Source organism: Myotis nattereri (assembly GCF_964212035.1).
Source record: "Myotis nattereri genome assembly, chromosome: 6".
NCBI lineage: Eukaryota > Metazoa > Chordata > Mammalia > Chiroptera > Vespertilionidae > Myotis > Myotis nattereri.
In genome coordinates this window covers 74579982-74586987 of record NC_138081.1, presented here as the reverse complement: position 1 = coordinate 74586987, position 7006 = coordinate 74579982, and positions in this window count along the sequence as shown.

Below are 7006 nucleotides of genomic sequence, written 5' to 3'. Positions count from 1 at the left end.
AGCTAAGATTGCCCAGATTTTGAATCATTTATATTCTTTGTTATTCCTTTAAGTTTCTATTTTTTCCTCTTTGTTAAAACCTCAAAGAGAGGGCAGGCTTAGGGAGAGAAATGTGGACCATGTGTAAGCTCTCCCGGCAAGTTGTTCCTTATTAGCACTCTAGGGGGAGTACGGGCTGGCCATGCAGATATACCAGTTTAGCTGTCATTTAAGTCCATGTCTGATATTAAAGAGATTCTAGTGAAGCATCACTATTTTGACTATTTGCCCATGTTTATATCTGGATTGAGAAGAGTCCCTCAGTGAATTATTTGTTCTTTTATTTTCAACTAGAGGCCTAGTGCACAAATTCATGCATGGGTGGGGTCACTCGGCCTGGCTGCCCATTGGGGGGAGGGACAGTGGGAGGTTGGCCAATCATGGGAGGTGGGCTATGGGAGCACACTGACCATGAGGGGGCAGCTACTGCATTGCGCGTCTGCCCCCTGGTGGTCAGTGCATGTCATAGTGATGGGTCAACTGATCATTCGGTCACTTAGGCTTTTATATATATAGATATGAAGGACAGATCAAATAAAACCAATTGTGATAGAATACAATAAAAGAGAAGAGGGGATAAATGCCTTGAGGATGGGAATTTTCTCTTTTGGTTTTTGTTTAATTCTATCTAATACTATTTAGAATTAATAGGACAATATTTTAGACATATGTGTATGTGGAAATATTGCCAAAAGGCCCCAATTATTTCTTGCATATACAGAAGTTCCTGAATGAGATAATAAATGGGAGTTAATGTACCATAAAAAGTGAATGAAGGAAAGTATCAATAAATAAAATTCTTGCCCTAACCAGTTTGGCTCAGTGGATAGAGCGTCAGCCTGCAGACTGAAAGGTCCCAGGTTTGATTCCAGCCAAGGGCATGTACCTTGGTTGCAGGCACATCCCCAGTGGGAGGTGTGCAAGAGACAGCTGATCGATGTTTCTCTCTTATCGATGTTTCTCTCTATCCCCTCTCCCTTCCTCTCTGTAAAAAAATCAATAAAATATATATTAAAAATAAATAAAGAGCTAAGAAGTATATAAAATGTAGAAAAATAAATAAAATTCTTAGACAATCCAAAAGGTCTCTCCAAAACTAATTTATTCTGAAATGGAATTCCCATAATTCTACTTATAATCACAAACCAAAGATTTTATTCTCTTAGCAAACTCACATGTTTTGGGAGGTGACAGGTGTTTGTTTAGTTTTGTTCTTGTCTGGACAAACTCATGTAAGTATTGACTGATGTCTATAAGGTAAGGAATATTGGGAAGCTATAAATTGTGACTTTGATTATATAACCACTTCAAGATTTATTTGTTGAAGGAAGATATTTTTGTCTCAATGGTCAGATTTTCCATGAAAATAGTCACAATGAATTTGGAATTCATTTCTCTTTGATTTCAAATGAGGAAATCAAATCCATCGGGCATTCCATATCATAATATTTCTAATCAGAGTGAAAAGACCTTAATATAAATGAAGACTTTAAAACCAGTATTGAAACCAGTTAGTAGATGTTCTATTTGTTCTTTTCAATGTCCAACATAATCTACTGCATATTCCTGAACAGCAATATATCCAACATATGTCGGTACACTATTTGCTCCATTCCAAACTAGTTTCTGAATTTCTCATTCAGATTAAAATTTTCCCCAAAACATTTGGGAACATTGCTTAAAGGTATTTTATTGGGAACATCTTTGGGGGGATTCTGATAGCAGCACAGTGTATAAGCAACTGCTTAATTTTCAGCAACTTAATATTATAAAATAATATATGGCAATTTAGGTATTAAATAATGATGTTCCTTCACCCCACCTGATACACTTATCATACATGAATAAAAATATATATAAACAAATTACATGAGGATTTTTAACTTAACTACATTTGCCTACTAGTTCCTGCTTTAAATTCAAGAATTTAAAGTGTGGTGCAGGTGGTTGGAGCATTCGTTGTTCATGCATGGAAGGGTTACAGGTTCAATCCCCAGTTGGGGCATGTGCGGGAGGCAACTGATGGATGTTTCTCTCTTCCTCTCCCTTCCTCACTCTCTAAAATTGATTTTTAAAAAAAAACATATCATCAGGTGAGGATTAAAAAAGAAAACAGTACCATTTTGATTTCCAAACATTTGTGATCATTATCCTATTTTAAATATACCAAGATTTTCCAGGTATAGAAAACGAAAGGTCAAATGTTTGGAAATATCTGAGTTCATAACCAGAGAACATCATTAACCTCATACATTCCATATCCTGCTCCCCGATTTTTCTGAAGAATTAAGATTTTAAAAAATTCTCCTCCATTGCAACTAGAAATAAAAAAAAAAGTAGTTGACTAAAAAAGAAAGGAAATTTCTGGGATGATAGAAATGTTTTATTCTCCATAAATTATGTTTACATTTTCTGTTAAAAACCTCCAGTTCCATAAGTATTTATATTTTTCCAAAGTAAACTTCATATCAATAATTTTTATTTTATATTATTTTTGGTTGGTTGAAAAAAATCATAATGGGGTACCTCCCTCTTTCAGTCTATATTGCTGGTGACTTTAGTCAAACTGTCTCTTTGCTTCCAGTTTATAAGGCCAAAGTTGAACAAACATCAAGACTAGATCTGCTGACCTTTCTATGAACCCCTGGGTGTCCCTGGAGCTCTGATTCAGGCAGAGTGATTTGTCACAGTGCTGCCTGCAGGCCACTGATTAGTTTTTCAGTCATCCTAATCAAATAGAAGCTTATTTAATTCGTATAATAGCATCTTTAAAAAGTACACTGACCAGTTTGTTCAAATCCAAATGTATCCACTGGTTTAGAAATTAAATATGAAAAAGAATTCTATTTTACCAGCATCTTTAGTTTATTTGGATCTTCCCTGACCATTAATTTTCAGGGACTTTTCACCATTATTGACTCAGAAGAAATAAAATTCTCATATGTCCACATGATCCACCAACCAGTAGAACCAGAAAACCTAGAAGTCTTGGTAATTCTTGAAATTATAGTAGCAAATTAACAATGGTTAATTTAAGGGAAGTAAGAAAAAACAGAGCAATCAAATGGGTGAAGACAAATTGATATTTTAAAAAGATTGAGAGAGAAGAATTAAGCAAAACATGGAAAAACTTCTCTCAGTTCTGAAATACTTAGAGAAGTTTCTGAAGTAGCTAATCAAATTTTTAAACTAACTGTAGTTAGTATTTATAATTAAAATCAAGCTATGAAAGTCTTAAACAGGGGACTCTTAGGTAGTTAAAAAGCACATGGGAATAATGGAAGTGTGGAAAAAAGTATTGAAATTATGAGGACAGACTATAGAGGCCTTCTTTAAAAACTTAAATTATTAAAATCTACACAGGTATAAGTCTCTAGAGTTGAAATACTATAGTGTTGCTGTGGGTAGTTATAGCACATTCAGGCTATTGCTCTAAAGGCTAAGCACATCCTAATATACTGGAAGTCATGCCAGAGGCCATTATTATAGGTAACTCGTTAGTAAGTCCTTAACAAGTCAACTAACCATCCCCCAACTTAGTTTTGAAATAATATAAAGCTGACTAAAATAAGAGTTATAATACTGGAATACCTAACATGCTGTGGGAATCTAGAGAAAATTGCGATTCATTCCTAATTTTAGTGGAGGGCAGAATTACTATAGCAACATAGCCTTTATGTGGGCCTTCAAGAATGGGCAAATCTTGGAAATTATTATGTCTGGTTTATATGATACACATTCAGAGAACAATTATAAAATGTTCATCAGTAAAAAGAAGACCTGTTGTCCCATAAAAAACAACTCGTAATCCCATCACTTGGGAAAAATACCATTGTTAACATCAATTTTTTTCTATATGCAGAGACATATACATTTATAATATTTATAATAAATGTGCAGTTTTCTTACAACTTCCTCCCAATATGTGGTATGTTCACATCTTTCTGGAATTTATTTTTAGATGATAATGTCTTTATACGTGTATATTTTATTAAGCAATTATCATTTTGTGGAATTTTTTATTTCTAGCTATTTGTTATGACAGACATTTAAAAAGTGCTACAACATCTTTCAACAACATGTATCTTTGAGTACTCATGAGATGATTCCCTCAGGAGAATTCCTAGAAGTGGGCTTGCTAAGGGTTGACATACACTGATGTCCTCTTTCTTCTATAATCTGTTAACGTGCTGTTTTAGTATATAACTTGTGATTCCATGTCTCTGTTCAGTATTACATCTTTGCCCACCTTTCAAGCCAAATAACCCAAGATTTGTTTATATTCACTATCTCCAATTCTTCTCCCTTCCTCTCTTATAACCTTTACAGTAAGGTTTTTCCCAACCACTCCACCAAAACTGCTCTTGTCAAAATAATCAATGACAGACGCCTTTTCCCCACATTTTGCTAAATCCTGTTGTAAATATCATTTATCATCTTACTTGACCATACAGTAGCTTTTGAGATAGAGATAATTCCCTTCTTTTAGAAACATTTCTTCCCTTCAATTCCCAGATACCACACACTCTTGGTTTCTTGTCTACCTTACTGGCCACTCATTCTGTCTCCCCCATCCTATAGACACTCATTCCCTTGGTAATCTCATTAAGTCTCATAGTTATTTTAAATTGTTTATTTCTATTTTCCCATTACAGTTGACATTCAGTATTATTTTATATTAGCTTCAGGTAGATATCATAGTGGTTAGCCATTTATATAATTTACAATGTGACACCCGCCTCCCCAATAAATCTAGTACCCACCTGGAACCACATTTGTTGAGAAATTATTGACTATATTCCCCATGCTGTACTTTACATATCCCTGTGACTATTTTGTAACTGCCAATTTGTACTTCCTTAATCCCTTCACCTTTTCACCCAGTCCCCTAACCATCCTCCCATCTGGCAACCCACAGGCCGTTCTCTGCACCTATGAGTCCATTTCTGTTTTGTTTGTACATTTATTTTGTTCTCTAGATTCCACATATAAGCGAAATCATGTGGTATTTGTTTTATTCTGTCTGATTTATTTCACTTAGCATACCACCATTTAGGTCCATCCATGTTGTTGCAAATTAAGTCTCATAGCTTTAAATACCATCTCCCTGCCAATGAACTCCAACTATTCTCTATGGCCTAGTCCTCACTCTTAGATGCCAAATTCAAATATCCAAACTCATTGCAAACTTACCAGGTCTGAAATTCAACTCCCAATCTTTAAAAACTAAGACAACATGCCCTCTCGTTTTTTCCACTCTCTGCAAATGACAGCGGTCACCTTCCAGTTTCCCAAGTCTAAAACGGAATCCTTGATCTTTTTTTTCATCTTACACCATGTTCAGATCAAGAAATCCTGGCTCTGCCCCTAATATATATCTAGAATTGAGAATCTCACCACCTCTACTGCTACTACCCTGGGACCATTATTTCTCCCCTGAATTATTAAAAGCCCCCAACTGGTCTCCCTGCATTTGCCCTTAACCCCTATTTCTATTTCACACAGAGGCCTGAGTGATCCTTTTAAAGTGAAGTCGAATCTCATCACTCTCTGCTCAAAAACTCCATGTGGCTCTTCCTTTTTACTTAGTGTAAAAGCCAAATTTCTGACAATGTTCTATCAACCGTGCACTCCGTGCTGCCCTCCCACCGCCACATATCCTCTCTGACCTTTCTTCCTGGCTGGGTGCTCCAGCCACCCTGACCACTGGCATTGTAAGAACTTACCAGGTATGTGCGTGCCTCAGGGCCTTTGTACTGGCTGTTCCCTTGGTCTGTAATGCTCTTCCCTCCTCTCTTCTTTGCTCAATCCCCTTAAATGATAGCTTGTTGCTATCACTTTCCCTACAAAGAGATGCTGACTTCCTCCTCTAAAATGCTCTCCTTCCTTCAGCATTTATTTTGCTCCTTCACTGCTTTTTCTCTATAGCATTTGTCACCTTCTGATATATATTTCTTATTTGCATAACTTGTTTCTCTTGGTCCCCAAAAACATATCCATGGAAGCAAGAATTTTTCTCTTACTCATTCAGTGCTGGAGGAGAGTCAACATTGCAGATGCATATGTAATGCCTTTGATCCAGACTTCCAATTTGAAGGTGTTTAAGTAAGTAGATAAGGTGGGGAAGGATGGTCCATGTTGAGGTCATAATATTGGCAAAACCAGTGACATGCAAAAAAGAAAATACTGGACTGGCCAGGTGCTTCTAGTGTTATCAGTGTGAGGATATGGGCTTGACTTAAAATAGAAACACATCAATGGTACAGGGCAACATTTTAACTGAAAGCACGAAATCAACTTACTCCTCAATCTATAATAATAAAAGTGTAATATGCTAATTAGGCCAGACAGCCAAATGACCTTCTGGATGTCCTTCAGGACAATCTTCCGGACGAAGCTGGGGCTGCGAGGGCTGAGGCAAGCTGCCGCCTCTGCGAGGGCTGAGCCCCTTGCACGAATTTTGTGCATTGGGCCTCTCGTAAGAAATAAAAGGATGAAATGACAAAGGAGTTCTACAATAGGATGCTGACTGAGGCACTGAAAAATTCAATGCAAACTTTTATCATGAATAAGAAGTTTGGCAAAGCACTAAATTGCAGCAGGGAGAGCATCTATTTTTGAAAAGGCAGTGGACACTATGGATCCTTCCAAGAATATTAGATGTATCTGCAAAGTTCAGAGTTCACCACCCCAAAACCTATCCATAAACCAACTGGGGCCAGTGATTGAGACTCTTAAGGGGAAAAAAAAAAAAAAAGGCCCAATTAAGAAATATTATTTCAGCGTCATGGCAATCACTTGGATGGAATGATGCTTAAATAAGGATGTGGGTAGTTTCAACGCTGAGGTCAACAGTTTGGGTAAAAATGTGAAGCTTAAGCTTACTTACCTAAAGGAAAGAGAATCCAACCACGTCTTAAATGTTTTTGCAAATATGTAGAAGTAAACATCCCAAAGTTACTTCTGT